At 35.5% G+C, this 19,217-nt stretch overlaps 1 long non-coding RNA gene across 2 annotated transcripts in view; it reads left to right on the top strand.

Annotated features, from left to right (window-relative positions):
• Positions 1–18,987, top strand: part of LOC124983158 (uncharacterized) — a 29,973-nt gene extending 10,986 nt beyond the window's left edge. Inside the window, exons 2-3 of one of the 2 annotated variants that reach the window (XR_007108359.1) lie at positions 16,828–16,992; positions 18,003–18,987. This is a non-coding gene — a long non-coding RNA (uncharacterized LOC124983158). Of the gene's footprint in view, positions 1–16,827; positions 17,370–18,002 lie in introns of those variants that run through there. The other variant, XR_007108360.1, reaches the window with a different exon arrangement.
• The last annotated feature ends 230 nt before the right edge of the window (positions 18,988–19,217 follow it).

Here is a 19,217-nt window from a genome sequence, read left to right as displayed (position 1 = left end):
GTTTTTCTCACTAGTTTATTTGTAGCATATGTTAAGAGTAAGAGCAGAATACACAGATATCATATAGTCTCCCTCACATGAAATAGCATGTTCCCCCTACCTTATCCTCAAATGATTTTCTCTATAGCATTTATCAACATTTGATACAATGAATCTTTACTTATTCATTTATTGTCTTTTTCTTCACTGTAGTACAAACTCCAGAAGAATTTTTTTTACTGGTGTTTCCTTAGTTCCTAGAACATTTATAGGCAAATAATAGAACCTTAAAAGTCCATTGAAACAATGAATACTCCACAGATAATCAACCACAGGTGGGAAATAAAGAATTATTCATGCTGGAACTGACTCATCCTGATCTGTGAGAAGTAATTATATGAATCTATCCTCAGCTCTGCATGTAGAAGTGTTTCATTGGATGCTAAGGTCACCATAGTGTGATCAATTTCATGAAGGAAATTAGCAAATGATACAAATATTTTATCATTTACAGCATAACATTGGATGAAGGAGTTGTGAAATACTGGTCAAAGGAAGCACTTTCTAATATTTAAAGATTTCCAGTAATGGAATGGTCTGATAGGGAGTATTTAGTCCTGTGTGAAAGTTTCACTTTTTGAGACTACACATGGTAAAACTTATTCAGGTGGTGGAATTGCTGGATCATAGGATATGTTGCTCCATTAAAAATAACCTACTCCTTTTCCTGTGACTACTTTGAAGAATTTTCTGTCTTTAGTTTTTCTAAAGTTTTACTATGGTGTTGCTAAATGTGGGTATCTTTTTATTTATCCTGCTTAAGATTTATAGATCTTCTTAAATCTATGATTCAAAACCTTTTAACAGTTATAGAAAATCTTAGCAATTATTTCTTTAGGTATTTTCTCTACCACATTCTTTAACTTTTGTTCCTGGATGTTATCCTCTCTCATTGTTCCTTCAAAGTCTCTTACCTGCACTGTATTTCTATTTCTTTTCTGGTATTTCACATTATTTAGTTTCTTCTAATCTTACTTCTGGTTTTATTTCTTTAATCATGTCTAATCAAGTAATAAATACTATAGACACTTTTTTCAAGGTTACATTTTTCTGTTTTTGATTTTTATTTGACTCTTTTATCAAATCTTTTGTTACTTTTAATAGATTATAGTATCCTGTTGAAATATTTAAACTTGGTTTTTAATTTTTTATTGAATAATATAGCATGTGTTCCATCACCTTAACTTTTATTTGTGATAAGTTTAGTGTATCAAGTGTCTGTGGATATTTTATTCTACTTTTGTTTCTGCTAGGTTTCACTGTTGGGTTCTTGTTTGTTTGCATGCCTGGTAGTGGTTGCATGCTGAACATTGTTTTTGAAAACTTATTTGTAAAATTAATTAGAGTTCTAGAATGATGGGCATGTCTCTCCAGAGAGGAGATTATCCACTCTTTTTGTTTTAATACATGAGGAATTTCTTTGATTTTTATTTTCCTCGCCTTCTACTGAATTTTAAATTGCAATTTATATTTTTAATTTCCAAGAGTCTTTATTCTTTGTTCATTCTTATATATAGGGACCTGCTCCTGTTTGGTGGCTATAATATTTTCTTTTATGTTGTGAAGATTTAAATATTCATTTGAAAGAGATTTAAATGTTCATTTTCTCCTTGGATTATCTTCCCTTATTTGAGTCTTTCTTCTCCTCCTTTTTTATTTAGTTCTCTATTTCTGTTGTTAAAAGCAGAGAAGATTCTTCCACTCTTTTTGAAGAGGGTGATTAGTATAAGCCTGGGTAACCAGAAGCAGGTATAGAGTTCTAACCTTTTAATGCTCAGACTTCTCCTTAACCCCCTTAATTTTTGCCTCTCACCATTGTCCTGCTTCCTCTCTACTTCCTATTCCAAAGTTCACTACCTTGGGTTCTGGTTCTCCAGAAAATGAAATTTCAGACTCTTGGAAGGAGATGGGAAGATGAATGAAAAAGTCACAGCCTATTTCTGTGTGATAGGGCTGTGGACCTAGGTTCAAAAAAGCTACAAAGACTGTGCCTGGATTTTAACCACACCCTTTACTCTCGCCTTCCACAGAACTTGAGAAAGGGCTTTCCGTTAAGGAGAACCTATTCTCTTATAATTTATATCACCTCTCCAGGTACCCTTCTTTTTACAGATTCCTTCACTCTGCTATGTCAGTTACCATGTCTTCATATTTCAAAAATTTGTTGACATATCTCCTGTCATGTTTCCTCCTGCTTTCAATATTTTTGTTGAATTTTGTAATTTTTTTGTCTGTAAATTTTGGGAAGTTTCTAGTCAGTCATAGCAGAAATGAGTGCATGCTTCTATCTGTCATGCTTAAGAAAGCAGGTGAAATTATAGGTTTCTAAATGCCCAGAGTTCCCATACTTTGACATGTTTTTTTGTGCAGCCACTTTATGCCTATTCTCAGATCCATATTTCCAATCCAATTTCAGTTCTGTTAGTACTACTATCGCTATTGCTACTACTACTACCACCACCACTAGAAACAATTAAAACATTTGAATAGCACTTATTAAATGCCAGCCTTCTTTTAAGTACTTGGTATATTTTCTCATTTAAGCCTTCACCCTCTGAAATAGTGTAATAGTTATCTATTGCCACAATAATGCTGTGTAATAAACCACTCAAAAACTTAAAAATACAGAAAAGATAGCAAATCACAGCAATCATCATTTCCTCCCCACAAGCTATTGTGTTGACCTGAACCAGGTTCACAAGACATTTACTGGGTTCAATCCCTGTCTTCTTACTCCTTGGGTGGAAACAGGGTCTGTAGGATGCCATGAAGGACTATGTGACCCACCTCTGTGTGGTCTCTTTGTTTTTCAGAAGGTTGTCCTGGGTTTACCACATGGTCATAGCAGAGTTCTAAGGAGAAGGAGTGGAAGCACACAATGCCTCTTGAAGTCCATGCTCAAACCGCCTACATCACTTGTTACATATTCTATTGGTGGAAGCAAGTCAAAACACTAACCAAAGATCAAGGGTTGGGGGAACAGACTGCTTCTTAATAAGAAAAGCTACAAAGTCAATGTCCTAAGTATTGTAGTAAAGAACTAGGGCCACTATTTGCATTTCCCCCCACACTGGGTATTATTTTTAACCTCATTTTAAAGATATGGAGACACTAAGTAACATGCTTCAAGGTCATGAACTAATGAAATGTGGCAGTCCAGTTTCAGTCTGTGTTCTTAACTTCTAAGCAGTATCTTCTCCCTCTCTCAATTCAAATATTAAATAAGTTCAAAGAGTGATAGAGGAAAGGCAAAAAGTTGCAAAAATGTTTTGAAGTAACTCTATAGATAGAATAAAAAATTCCACACAGAAAAGGAAAAACAGGGTCACTATGAAAAGATGACATTAACAATCCTACTCTCTTTGTGAAACCAGGCCAGATCTACAAGTAACCTTGGATGTCTGAAAGAGAAGTTCTGTTGAAGGTGGTTGACTTAGTGGAAGCTGCAGCTTGTGGGAACCCGTCTCATCCCCTTAACTGGAAGGCGGTCACAGTATAGAAAAACATTGCTTATGTGGATAAGATCTTGGTGGTATAACAGCTAGGAAAAGGTCTTTTGCAACTTCTTCTATCAGCTGTAATAATAGCTTTAAACTCTGCAGCTTGGTTGAATAAGTTGGTTTATAATACTTAATTTTTATAAGATGTATTATGGGACAATGTAGTTCCCCTCCTGAGTGAATGTAAGAGATGTTCACAAATGTGTTATGTAGTTGATATTCTTTTTTTTCCTATTTATTTATTTATTTATTTATTTTTACAGACTGCATTTTAGTCATTGTACACAAATGGGATACAACTTTTAGTTTCTATGGTTGTACACCATGTAGATTCACACCATTCGTGTAATCATACATGTACATAGGGTAATTATGTCTGTCTCATTCCACCATTGTTTTCTACCCCTGCCTCCTCCCATGTCTCATTTCCCTCTACATAATCCAAAGTTCTTCCATTCTTCTCTTAACCCCCACCCACCCCCATTATGTATGTAGTTGGTATTCTTAATGTGTAAAATTTTTAAAATTATACTTTCATTATACTCTGTAATAGCATCTTTCTTGACCCCCTCATTTTCCTGTTTTCCACCTTATGTTTTTTACAGCAGTCTGAGTAATCTACCAAAATGCATATGTGATCATAACACTCTTCTGCTTAAAAATCTTCTATAATCTCCATATGTCCAGAGAGAAACTTCAGCTCCTTAAGGACCTTTATCAGGTGGCTTCTTTTTATCTTCCTTATAGTTTTCTATCTGTTTTCTTCCAACTAATTACCTTGCAAAATTCCAAATGCCTCATACACTCACAGGTTTTTCTACCTTTGCTCACCTGCTGTTTTTGTAAGAAATATCTTAACATAGTAACTTCTTGCTCTCTTCCCCCTCCTTCCCTCCCTCTCTTCCTCCCTCCTTCCTTTCCATCCTTTCTTTCTTTTTCTTTCATGTTTCTCAATTTGAGAGCTGGGCAGAGAGAGCAATGCTACAATTGGAAAAACATGTGACTAGTACCAGCCAAGGTAATTGGGAGCAAAAGTCACATGTGTCATTTCTGTACAGAGGAAAAAATTATGTGACCCTTTGGTCTTCTCTCATACCTCATAACTAAAAAGGGTGCATATTCCAGGTGGAAGAACACTAAATTGATAGGATGCTCTCTCAGTCTGGATCTCTATTTGACTCTGAAGCAAACTCCCCCACCATTCCTGTGATAAACTTGTATGAATGAAAAATCAATATTCTTGTGTTAAGTTACTGAGATTTGGGGAATGATGTAGTGCCACATCATAACCTAGACTATCATAAAACATTATTTCACTATTAGTTTTAATATTCATTTTTGTCATTATTAATGAATTTAAACTTTGATACATTTATTGAGCATTTATATGTTATTTGTGATATTTAGTATTTCTTCAATAAAATGGCTATTCAAAGACTGCCTATTTTTGTGTGAGGCTGTTCATATTGATTTAAGTTACATATCATTGGTGATAAAATAATGTTTCTTATTTATTAGTTGCCTTTTAATTTTGTGATATATTTTAATACTCAAAGGTTTTAAAATGATCTGTCTTAAATATTTTTCCCATTTTCATAGTAAAATATGATAGACTGAACTTTTTTAATTTCTTCTTTTTTAAAGCATGAAACTCTGCAATCTATTGTGATTTATCTTGATTCATGCTGTTTTGTAGAGACATAGTTTTGTACTGAACCTGTTCATTTTAAAACTTAACTTGACTCTCTCTTAACTAAAAGATAGCTTTGGTGATATGCTTCTGATTTATTCCCTAAACTTCCTTCTTAGAATATTAAATATTTATTTAGTACACTCAGGAGAACTTGGCCACTTGGGACTCCCCTGACAGTCCACCTACTCCAGGGATACAGAGGACACCTAAGGACAGGCAAGAAGCAGGGGAGATGCATGGTTCGGTGATGCAAATGATATGTCATGACAGTGGGGGAAATGCATTCTTCCTCAGTAGTTCTTTAGTTAGTGTTTTATTTCTTTACTCTTAGATATTCAGTTTTTCATGTGGTAGTAAAGTAGATTAAGGGCTGAGAAGCATTTTGCCATGCTGATGGTAAATACTTGACTATTTTTGCAGTTATGTAAGTGAAATATCTAAGTAATTTACAATTGTGGAGACTTTCATTATGCTTAGAGATAAACTATGCAGTTAGTGAAAATTATCTTGCTATGATTTCAGTTACATGATATGGGTTCAAAGATTTATAATAGGATGAGGTAATGTTCAGTTCTCTAACCAAGTACATGTAGATGCCCCTCCTTTGCCACAAAGGTCTGATAACGACCACAAGATCTATAACAGCCTACAAGAGAGATTTTACACATGGTAATCAGAAGTGTGCCTGAGTGGCAGTGTCTGTGTGTGAATGGAGGGGAGGAAACAGAGAGACAGAGATGCAGAGAGAGAGAGAGTGAGAGAGAGAGAGAGATAGAGAGAGAGAGAGAGAACCTAATCAATACAGCCTTGCCAGAAGCAGGTTTACATACCAAATCAACAGTCTTCTGCTTTAATAGAAGATCTTTCTCTTTCATGAGATAGATCCCCCATCCTGCCTTTCTCAGACTCACCTTGGAAAGAATTTTTAGTGATTCTGGGCTGTAATAGTTCTACAAAAGAAGGCATATGGTTCTAACTAGTATCAACAACAAAGAGAACTGGATAATAGCAGCCATATTATCAGTTTTCAGTATTTGTAGAAAACATCAAATCCTACAGTGTTAGCTCAAAATTCTACTAACTATTTGAATTTCCCAGGAAGGTGTGGTTGAAACTATATATGGAATTGATCTATTAATTTAATATAAAATGCATAAGCATAAATGCTTTATGCTTTAAAGACAAGCCTTCTGAATATTGACAGGGTAACATTTCTAAACTTCTCAAGACTCAGACCATTTCTTTAAATAATCTATTTGCATTTCATTGATTTATATCTTTGAAGATTATTTATTGATTATTTGATATATGTTAGGTATAGTTCTAGATATTGCATTCGTGATTTATAACAGTGATAACATTATTGGTGTGTTGTACTGGGAATATATCAGTGAACAAAACAGCAAATATTTCTGCCCTTATGGAGTTTCTATTCCAGTATGGGGAGATAGACAATAAAGCATAATAAATAACCTTGTTACATGATATATAAGAAGGCTCTATGTACTATGAAGAAAAATAAACGTATGTATGGGAGCCGGGGAATACCCAGAGCATGAGAGCCTTCAACAAGATTAGGCTTCCACGGTCCAGTGCTATGTGAGCAAAGAGAGACCCCTCTGATACTGGGGCAAAAAATGTGAGAATATTTTGCAATAAGAAGAGGTATGATTCTGGAATTAATTGAAGGTAGAGACATCAGCATTTGCTAACAGATTGGATATAGGATTTAGAACAGTAAATGCAAAGACTCTGAGGTAAAGAGTTTCATCATTCCAGGAATACCAAGAAATTCACTGAAGCTGAAGCTAAAGGATCAAGGAGGTCAGACAATGGTGAGGCCAGTTGTGCAGGGCTTCATAGGCAATTGTAAGAATTTGGCTTTTAATCTAAAGTGGAAAACCATCTATTTAAGGTTATAAGTTTACATTTGAAAAGATTCACTCTGTCTTGTTGAGAACAGACTGGAGTGGGTTAAGTGTAAAAGCAGGAAAACCAGTTTGGAGAATGTTGTAATAATCCAGGTGAGAGAATTTAGTACTTAGTCCAGGATTCTAACAATGAGGGTGTAAGGGAGAGGTTAGATCCTATATGTAATTTGAAGGTACAGTCATCAGTATTTGTTAACAGATGGGAAGTAGAATATGAAGAAAAGAGATGTGTCAAGGAGAAGCTTAATGTATTATGTCTGATCTCCTAAATAGATGATGATTCCATTAAGTGAGATGAGAAAGGGAAACAGCATTTAGAAGAGAAGGAAAACCCTGCTAGGGAGATGTTAATCTAAAGAGCAGGTGTCATATTAGATCCTTAGATGTGTGGATATGGAGTTCAGGGGAGAATAGTGAGTTGCAGACACAAACTTTAAGATGGTCCCTGACTGCGTGATACTGAAGGTAATGAATCGCTATGAAATCACCTTTGCCAGTGAAAGTAATCAGAGAAAAGTTGCAGTGAGGCAGCTGGGTATTAAAAGTTCTGGAAGAAGAGGAAGGGCTCCAAGAGAAGCAGAGTAGGAGTGTTAGTGAGGGAGGGAGAAATCAGGAGCATGTCTTGAAAGCCAGTTAAGACTTATTTCCAATGCATCTAGCTGATAGAATATAGTGAAAACTGAGAATCTGCGTCCTTTTAACAATATGGAGGTCATTGGAGTTTGATCTAAGCCTGGCTCAGTGGAGGTGCAAGGCAGGAGAAAGAGGGACAGGGGTGTACGAGGGCAGAATCTGAAGGGAGAGATGGGTCCAGAGAGTTGAATGTTTGTATTCTTTTTTTAAAAATGAATATGTAAGAAATAAAACATAGTTGTATGGTAATGGAAATGATCCAGTACACAGAGAAATTGAAGATGCAAGGGAGAGAAGAAAAGCTGTTTCTTGAATAGGTTAGGTTGAAGGCAACTTTGTGATTAATTGAGGAGTTGGCTTTAGATGACAATATGGGCAGTTTGTCTGTAATAACAGGAAAATAGAGCATGCGAGGAAGCAGTTACTACATATATGATGATGGGAACCCGTGAGGGTGTCCTCTGAGGCTTCATTTCTTTTTTCCCCCACAAAGTAGGAAGCACAACTGCTAGCTGTGGCAATAAGAGGATAGAAGGGACTTTGAAGGTAGGAGGAGGGAAACATTTCAGAAAAGAGTCATCTAGGAGAATGGATGAGGTAATCAGAGTGCACAAGGAATGTGGGGTGGGCATGCAGGAAAGGTGTCCTCATAGCTTGGGGAAGCTAGGCACTCCACAACTAGTCAAAATCACCCTTAGAGTCTCTCCTGCCCCTGTTTCCTGGCAAGTCCAATCAGAATTACTCTCTGTCTAAACTGTACTTCTTGACTTTTTGTGATTTACTTTGTATTCTTGTCACTAATTGTTTGTACCTTGTAACTGAGTCTTTTAGTATATTAATAATTAATGTTGACCATTGAGGCTATGTTCGATTAACCCTGGGTTCATAACTAGATTTAAAAGAAGGAATTGTATTTCTGAATTAAGTTTGTGGATTGGACTCATGGAAACATGATTAATCTAGCTATGTTATGAATAGAGCAATATCTGAACTCTGACCATGAAAACTTTTGTTCTGAACAGTTTTGTGAATAGGCAAGGAGAATATAGATTCTATGAATGTAGAGGGAATGTCTCCTTTAGTAGTTCTGTTTGTGGATAGATAGGGAGGACAGCAGAGGGCAAAGGGACCCCTGGAAAAAGAAGTGTATTCCTAATTATCAACTTAGCCCCAGTACCGTTTTATGGCTATGACAGAACAGTCTGTATCAGGTGATAAAAGCTACGTGCATTTTCAATGCCCAGCTAGTCTGAATCCTGAAATCACCACTGATAGATTTTGACTCTAAGCTCAAATTATTAGAGTAAGTAGAGAGGTTTTATTAATATTCTATGATATGCCAATTTAAACAAATATCATTAATAACTAAGAATGACTTTAGTATAACAAAGTATGGAACAGATAAAAAAAGAAAAAATGAAGGAACTGAACATTCTAAATTAGAAATTCTAAAAAAACCCTTAGAAATCTAGAGTTGTAATCAGGGCTGGTTCAGTGACTGGAAACTTTAAACAAATCCTATAAATTATAAGGTCCTAAACTTCTTATTTGAATATGCAGGCTTGAGCTACATGTTTTCTAAGGATTCTTTTAGTACTAACAAATAATTCTATGAAGTATTTAAGTTGTATCATTTATTAAAATAAAATGGGAAAATATTTTGATGTCTATCCTAATGTATTTTATTCTCAATTGCTAAGTAGACCTTTAGTTATTTTATAATAAAATTAATACATTTTAATAAGCAACAGATGACTGAAAAAGAAGAAAAAAACACATTTAATCTCAACTCTCACTAATAATATTTTGATGTCCGTAAGACTGTTGCATAACAATTATTACTGTAAATGGAAAATATTTATTTTATTTTAATTAGATTTTTACTGTCAGAATGTTAGATGTAAAAATATTAGTTTATCTTTACTGAACTCTCATTTTAAATTATTTGTAGTCAATATGGTTTTTTCTTCATGGAAAAACTAATCAGCAAATAAAAATTATTTAAAAATTCTGATTTTTTTTTAGTTAACTATACCTTGTACTCTTAGAAAGTAATTTTCAGCAATTTTTTCTAACATTTCTATAATAATAATAATAATAATAATAATAATGTTGAGAGAAAAAAATTCTGCCTGTTAAAACTTTCAAAAAGCTTATTAAAGTATTTTATTAAGAAGTTCAGAAAATTATAAGGTAGATGTTCTGTAGTTTTTTGGTATTTATGATTATTACAGAGTTTCCTTTGATTTATTTGGGAGAAATTATATTAATAAGCCTTCAAGCACATTTTTATATTCTGAGATTGAGCATAAGTTGGTCATGTAACAGAACTTCAGTAAAGCAATGAATTACAAATTTCAGGTTTTTTTTTTAACCAATTGTAGTTGAGGTAGGTCTGTGGTTTTATTATTTTTAGGCTATTTTGGTTGGGTTTTGTTTTAGGTGAAACTATTAAACATGTTTCTTTACTTCAGGACTTTTCAATGTCATTAGCCCTCAAAAGAGCATTGTAACTTTATGTGAAATAGTGTGACTATTTTCTCCTTCCTTTGAACTCAAAAAAATCATCCTTAAAATCTGGATGAATTCTCAAGTAATATTGTGTGTATGTAAAATATTCTATATACGTGCATGTGTATATATGTATGTTTTATATATAACATATCATATATATTTTTTCTATGTATATTTTTTGTATATTATGTATATATTTATATCTTTTCAGTGTTCCATTGTTGATTTGTTTTAAGACAATTTGATCTTCTATCTCTTTCTAGGAAATGCTTCTTTCAAACAGGTTTTCAAATTTATAAGCACAAGATTAGGTACTTTATATAAAGTAAATAATTTCTCTGGGAACTTGAAAGGAATTTCCTGTAAATAATATTCTACATTATTTTTTAGATTTATTATACCCTCGACACTATTTTTCTTCTTTCCAGGAAGTAAATATTTTTGCAAAGAATCTCTATATTTTAGAAGCTGTGCTTTCTACTGTATTTTTTAAACTTTTTTTTTTGTTGTTTAAATTTATCTTAGAAGGAAGACTGTGAAAAACAAAATTTGCTCCCCAAATAGCATAGAATGATTATTCATGATTTCCTGCCCCTCTTTTCCCTGGCTGCCATTCTTAAAACTGAATATTAAATTCAGTTATGCTGCACCTCAGGTAGGTAGGAAAAGAGCTATTGCCATGAGAAACTTTATTTTTGCATTTATTTTCTGTTTATATGTGCAGGAAAAGAAATGTACCACATTTCAGTTGTAGAATGCTGTGTGAGTTCCAGTGTGAGTAAATTGGTGGGGAAAAGGAGAGTGTTGTGTGTTATGTCTTGCACTGATGTAGGGAGGCGTACCCTTCTATTCTGGATTATTCATCTCCTTAGGTAGGTAAGTGAGAAGTGAGGTTGGCTCAGGGCTTTATTTTGATAGCTTACATTTCCCCGTGGTATCTTGCACAATCACCTTTATGCATTTGTGAAAATTTCTCACCTTTGCTCCTAGAGTATAGAGACATCAGGAGGATTCCTTCCCCACTGCCATGTGGAGAAAAATATGTCACTTTTCAAAAGAGTGGAATATAGAACAAACAATAACAATATACTGAAGAGTGGTTGCTCATTTTCTGAGTGTTTGTTTATCTTGGGGCTGGGACAGTCTAGGGCAGAGCTCATCACACTTAGGCTGCCTGATCTTCTATCACTGTTCTGCAATTATTCACTCTTAGTGAGAATTGGCAATATTTTTTTGCTTACTTCCCTGAAAATGGCATATTTTCAGGAAAGGAAGTTGCACTTCAACTTCTGATGTTTTTTTCTTCACACTGATTCAAATTTACTGTATTTGATAGTAGTTCCTGCCAAAACTTTGTAATATGTCTTGGCAATATTTACTAGTTTCAGAACTGATAAACATTTCTTAGTTTTGCTTCTTTTTGGCTATATCTTTGACTTGCATCTCAGTTTCTATGAGGAGGATTTTATGAGTTTCTCATAAGAAATGACCCATTTTTTTCTGTCCCGTAAACACAAATGAGTGAAACTACATAGAATGTGTGATTATTTGAACCATGACAGTTAAGATCTCGTGAAGCCATTTTCAAAATGTGTTCCTCAGATCCAAATCATGTTGATGGGAATTATGAGAGAAAAGGTTTCCATAGTCAAATGCTAGTAAGTGAAACTATTTAACATGATTCTTTATTTCAGGACTTTTCAGTATCATTAGCCCGCAAAAGAGCATTGCAACTCTGTAAGAGAGACATGACATGCAGTAGACTCTAGAACTTATTTAGGTTTAGTATCTATTTTTTTTCTAGAAAGTAACACAAAGGAAAAATAAAACAGTAGAACAGACTCTGGAAAATACTGTTTGTGTTAGTCAGTTTTGCGTAGTTATGACCAAATATTATCAAGAACAATGTAGAGTAGAGAAAATTTATTTTGTTTCAGAGATTTAGTCCTTGGTAAGCCAACTCCATTACTCGGCCCAAGTGGAGGCAGCACAACACAGTGGACGGGTATTGTGGAGGAGCAGTGCTCCATTCATGGCAGCCAGGAAGTAGCGTGGGCAGAGAATGGGCCCTGGAAGATGGAAACTTCCAGAGCATATCCCCCCATGACATACCTCTTCCAGAGAGGACCCATCTGACTACAGTTACCACCCAGTTAGTCCATTGTACTAGAAGGGAGTGATGAGGCTACAGCTCTCTCAATCTAGTCGTTTCACCTCCGAACACTCCTGCATCAACACAGGAACTTTGGGGAGACATGTCATATGCAAACCATAATGTTGATATAAAAGCAAATTTCCTAGTTGCAGGTGAAGGACAAGTTTTCCAATGTTAGTCTTGCAAACGCACTCTTAGAACTGTCCCTCCCTCTCTTCCTCTCTCCTTTTCTGTCTCTTCATTTATGCATCACAGGTTTGATCCACTATGCAGGAAAGCCAACCATGTAGAAAATGCTTGCCCACTGTGTGTGCAAAACAGAATAGTTCCCTTGAATTATCATTTCATATGTGTTAAAAAGGAATAGTTGATAAGAGGGAAATAGTATGTTCATCTCCTACCCTATAAGAATATTGTGAGAACTGAATAAACGATGAATGTAAAGTGTAATAAAAGTCCCAATGCTCTACATTAAAACTCGTAGACCAACACTTAAAACATGGTCTAGTAACACACAGCTCTCTTGAGATTCATTGTGATGTACGTTGCAAGTTCATGATAATTCCAAGTTTTTGCTATTATGTAATTTTTAAGAGACAAAACTTTGTGTGTATCCAATTATCTTTATAATAATATTGTTGTCATTCATTTGCTTTCTGACATATTTTCTTTAGTGGAAAACAGAAGGAAAAAGTTTTAGCTAACCTGTTAGAATTCCCTAGGAATGGACTCTTTTGTTATTCGGCATATGCTATGGTACAAGCGCATCTGCCAGAGTTCATGTGTGGGAAAATTAATCCCCAATGTAACAGTTTTGAGTGTGTGTGGGGAAGGATCTTTAAGAAGCCATTAAACCAGGAGAGCTATGCCCATGTGAATGGATTAATACCATTTTCTTGGGAGTTCAACTGCCATTGCTGGAGTGGATTCCCTAGAAAAAAATGAGTCGGGTCCCTTTCTGTCATGTATGAGAGTGCTTTCTTGCTCTTTTCCCATCCAACATGGGATGATAAGCAAGAAGGCCCTCACCAGATGCCACAGTCTTGATATTGGACTTTCCAGCCTTCAAAACTATAAGAAATAAATTTCTATATAGATTTTCCAGTCTCAAGTATTCTCTTATAGAAGCACAAATTGAATTAGGGCAAAAAATTGGTACTGGAGACTTGAGATACTGCTTTTACATCCTGAAAATGTGGATATGTATTTGAAACTGTGTAATAGGCAGAAGCTGGAAGGGTTTGGAAAAGCAATCTAGGAAAGTCTTATATCACCATGAATGGAACGTTACAGATGATTCTGTTGAGGACTCGGAAGAAGCGAGTAACTGTAGGGAAATCTGAATCTTCTTAAGAGATTACTTAGGTGACTGTGACCAGAGTACTGTCAGAAATATGAACAGTAAAGGCAACTCTGATGAGGTCTGAGAAATGAGGAATAGGTATAGGAAACTATAGTAAAGGCCATCCTTGTTATAAAGCAGTAAAGAACTTGGATAATTTGTGTCCATGCACCAAGACTTTATGGAAAATAGAACTTAAGAGCAACGAACTAAGATTTCTGATGGAAGAAATTTCTAAGCGGAATGTTAAAGGAGCTACTGGCTTCTTTTAACTGCATAGAGTAAAATGAGAAAAAAAAAAGAGAAATGATTTAAAGACAAAATTAATAATTCAAAGGGAAACAGAATGCAAAAATCTTGAAAATTTGTAGCCTGGTCACATAAAGAATGAAAAAAGCAAATAGAGTGCAAGGACACAGCCAAGTGATGCTTTGATAAAAGGATTAGCGTGGCTAGGAGGGAGCCAGGTGCTATTCATCAAGATAATGCAAGAATGATCCTGAAGGCATTTCAGAGATTTTCAAGCTGCCCTTCCTATCACAGGCCCAGAGCTCTAGGAGGACAGAATAGCTTTGGCGGATGGGCCTTGGGTGCCTTCCATGGGCTTGCTGCCCAGCAACAGTGCCTCAGGACTCTGCTCTGTGTATATTTTTTTCCTTCTGTACAGCTTGCCTGCCCTAGTTTTGGCACAACTGGCCTCAAGTGCACCTTGGGCAACCTCTCTGGAGGGCACAGGTGGTAAGGTAAGCCTTGGTGGTGCTCACAAGAGCTGTGAGCACGTGGCTTCTTTCACCTGAACTTCAAAGGGTTTCACAGACAGTTTGGGAGCCCAAGCAGAGACCTGATACAGGGACATAGCATGAATTTTATAGTTTATAATATATTTTTCTCACACTTATTCTCAATGTTTGAGGGTTAGAAAGAATTCAGGTCTATATGCTTGACTGCAGATATTCTAACTGGAACTCTGGGATTAGTCTGCTGAGCTCTGTTTGGAAGCTAGGGAGTGAGCCAAAGCCAGCTCTGGGGACTCTGACCTTGCTGTTAAAGCTATCTCCATGGATAGCCATCAGAAGGTGATCTGAGTGACTGGACTACTGAATGCATCTCACTTTTAATTCTGGAGGCATACCAAGCAAACAACCCTACAGCCTTAAATGTGGTGTCTGACAGGATAAATTCATTTCATGGTTAGAAAGTTGAAGCTCAGTGGTCAGTGATTTCTAGAGAGCCAAGTTTTGGAGGCAGGACCCTTATCATAAGGCACAGGCACACAAAGGAAGGGCTACATATGGCCTATGGACACAGATGTATTCCTTAGAATCCTGATAATCCTTCAAGTTTTACAGGGAAACTTAATTAGAGAAACAGGTGAGAATCATAAGAGGAGTACTTGGGGGTTGGGATTGTGGCTAGAGTTAGGTCCCTCCTGTCTCTCCTTGATTTTGCATCTTTTGCCACCATTATTCTTGTCTCTTCGAATCAGCTTTTAGTGAATGCAAAGAATGGTGACATTTCCTCAACAACAATGGTGAACAAGAAGGGGTAGGAGTATGGGAAGAAAGAGGAGTTATAATCCAGAAAGTTCCTATTCTTGATTATTTACCTTAAGTCTGCAACCTGGGGCTCCTCAGGTGCATCTGAATAGATCAGTGTTTAAGCCTCTCCTGCAAGTCATTACTCCCAGGATCTCTGTGTATAAGGCCCAGATATTTTATAAAGCTCCTTGGGTCATTATGCTATGCAGCCAGAATAGAAATCTAGTGGTGTCTACCAACCTAATCTCCCTTCTTCCTTTTCATCTTGCTTCCCCACCTTTTCTCTTCCTCCTCCTCCTTCAACCCAGTCAGAGATAATAATATGAACCATGCCCCTAAGATTTTTCTCATACTGCTCAGTAGAACCTTCCAAGGAAAGAGGAACCCCAGGTAACATGACCTTGTGAGACAAATAATTCTTCATCTCTCTTTGTTGTGTTTGCCCATAAAATGGCCTGGTCTACATAAAGAACAAAGTGTAAGCAGATATCCTTATATAAATATGTATGGCTTCTGAGGTGAAGGGCAAATATATTTTCTTCATATGACTGTGTTTGACAATTTCTGAGAATGCTCAGATTCTGAAAGTCGATTATATAAATCTAAGGTAATAATTTTGTTTTCCTATATTTCCTTCTGAACTTTTTAAAGTATAAAAATCAAAATTTATTTCAATCAAGTACAGAGGAAGAGATGAGTGTGGCTTATTTTCTTTATGGTGTCCCTGAAGATATCATGTGCAAAAAAGAAAGAAAGAAAGAAAGAATTTGGTGAAGAACAGAATGATGGGCAAAGGTCATGGTCTTCACATTTCCAGAAGATTTTTCTAGACATTAGAACCATTGTCCCTCTTTACACTACTTCTGGAACAGTTATCACCACAGCATCGAATGCTGTTTATGTCATCAGCCAAGAAAACTTACTTGAAAAAGAACCCTGATGATAGAAGGAATGTTTGATGCTTCCAAGAATTTTATCAGATGAAAATTTTCAGATCCACTCCATATTTCAGCAAACAAGGCTCTTACTCCATTCTGTTATCTCTGATAGCAATGATAATTCATCACTGTTCAGTGGGAAGAAAATAAGAGGTGAGGAAGAGTCAAGAACCAACACTCATTCTTTTATGAAAAGTAGGAAAGAATGACGGAGAAATAAATTCTTTTACCAAAGAAACCTTCAAGTGATGAAAGCAATTCTTTTTGCTCTGAGTTAAGAACAAGTAGGTCTTAATAATAAAGTTCTTGAGACAACATATTGGTTATAGTCATGAAAAATGCTATTAGTATCTCTCTTGTTCATAATGCCACATTTGTCAGTAATTAGGCATGCTGGAATTTTCATACTGTTTGTGAATCTCAGATTGTTTTTCCAGTTTCCATTTTGCTCTCTAGAATTTTGTTCATTTTTGAATTTTATGCTTTTGAAAGTGATGTATAATATGTTTTTAGCTAAATTTGCCTTCTCTGGTTGTTTTGCCAGGTTGCATTGAATCACATCATCTATGACTGGTGATCAACATGAGTCAGATTGAATATAATCCATCTTATCTTCATCACTATCACCATCATCATTATCATCTGCATGCTACAATGACTACTATATTTTAAAAAATCAATATGTTCATATTCTATAGGAAATTTCAATGTAGGTGATAGTTTTTTATTTAATTTAGTTTATTTTGTTTTTGGATTACTAATATAGAAACCATATTTTATTCAGCCACCAGAGGGAGCTCCCAAATCTATGCATTCTAAAGGAAAATAAATGTGGTTGTATTATGGTTAACAATCAAGCATTCAATCAGCTGTGACTCATGGTGTTGTCTGCTCATATATCAGGTCTTTTGTACATAAAGTGCCTAAAATCCTGTCCTTCTACACATGCCACATTATTTTAATGCAGTTCTTAAATAATAGTCTTTTTCTGTTTCTTTTTCTTTTTCTTTTTTTTAGTTTGAGTCATTGTTATTTCAACCCTATATTTTAATTTTGGATAGTATTGATTAATTCCTTTTGTTCTGAATGTATAATTATATATCCCCTACCTTTTTTTTTTTTTTTTTTCGTTCCCAGATTTTCTTAAATTGTACCTTTACATTGTCAAACTTATGATACTTTACCATAAATTCAGTGGTTACTGCTTAGCACGACTTCTCCTTTCCTTATTCCTTTGTTTGGATACTAGATTTCATTGTCAAATTTTGTTTTCGTTTTTGTTTTTTGTACTGAGGATTGAACCCAGAGGCACTTAACCACTGAGTCACATCTCCAAACCTTTTTATTTATTTTTATTTTTTATTTTGAGACAGGGTTTCACTAAGTTGCTGAGGTTGACTTTGAAGCTGCTGGGATTACAGGTGTGCATCACCATGCCCAGCTAATAGCTAATCATTTTAAAACTTTGTTTGTTAGTTTGTTTTTTAAAGAAGTGTCTTTGTGTTCTGGAATCCTTAATGTTTTTCACTTTTGGGAATGATTTCTTGTTGCCTCACTTATGTATGATAAAGGTAGGTATGATATTGTCAGGTTGTGTTCCCTTTCCTTCATCTATGATTTTATTTTATCCCAAGAAGATTCAAGTGTTTCAAATTTTTTTTTCCAAAATATTGTGTGGGTGTGGGACAGGGAAGAAAATTATCCAAATGTTTCCTGCAGGCAGAGCAAGTTTCTACAGAACTGGCTCTCCCCTTATGATGGGTCTTGGATCTCCCAGAACAATCCTCCTTTTGAATGTCAAGCATCTTAAAAGTGAGCCTCTCAGCTACATTTCCTTGGTGTTTGCCAGGTCTTTCTCCACCTGCCCCCTTAGCTATATTGAAATATAATTGGTATATTAAAAAGGTGTACATTTTGTAATTTGGGCATATGCACACATCTGTGACACTGTCACCACAATCAAGGAAATATACATATCTGAAAGTTTCCTTAGACCCCCAGCACACTTGTTGTGTGTGTGTGTGTGTGTATGTGTGTGTGTGTGTCTGTGTGTGTGTGTGTTAAGAATGCTTACCTTAGTGGGACAATTCTGGCGAGGGACAGCTCCTAAAAGAATTTTGTGTTTACTTATTTCCTCTGTACTCTGCTTTAAAGCGTCCCAAACTTTTTTCACAGTCATGTAATCAACCCGAGTTTGTAGCTGTGGAAATTGTTGAACACAGAGGTTAAGCAAATTACCCAAGGCCATGGAGCAGATGAGTGAGCGAGCTGGGAGCCGATCCAGGACTCCGAACTGCTGGGTTGACATATCATCTTCCATTGTTTCACAGGGCTGTGAGCTGGCCTACTTCTTCCCATCACACTGAGTTAGAATCAGCTATTCTGATTCCCATTTCTGATTTGAAATCAATGGAATTTCACCACTATTACTTGACTGTTGTCTCAATAGAAAACTGAATTATAAATAATGAATAGAGGTGAAGCAGATTCCTTCAGAGTCAGTGTTGATATATTCATTCTCCTTCACTTTCTTTAACCTCTTATTCTTTCCCAGCTGCTTACAAACATATGCAGTGTGATAACAAAAAGTTTTAATAAAGACACTGCTTGAACATCAACATTTTGGACAAAGAAAAAAGTATTTTATTTGATATTGACATAACTGTATTTTAACTAGATATTTATTTTTCTGTGGATAATTTTAAAATGATCAATTTGTAAATAAAGTAAAAATATTAAATAAATAAAATCACCATTTGATTTATATTTTTCCACAAAGTACAGCCACTTTCTAACAAATATGAATATATATTTAACAGGTTGACAGATTCTAGCTTTTTGTTGTTGTTGGTTGTTGTTGTTTTGCTTTTGGTACTGGGGATCAAACTCAGGTATGCTTTTCCACGTGCTACATCTCCAGTCCTTTTTATTTTT

This window comes from Sciurus carolinensis, chromosome 1 (genome assembly GCF_902686445.1).
Source record: "Sciurus carolinensis chromosome 1, mSciCar1.2, whole genome shotgun sequence".
Lineage (NCBI taxonomy): Eukaryota > Metazoa > Chordata > Mammalia > Rodentia > Sciuridae > Sciurus > Sciurus carolinensis.
This window is presented reverse-complemented; position numbering and strand designations above follow the sequence as displayed.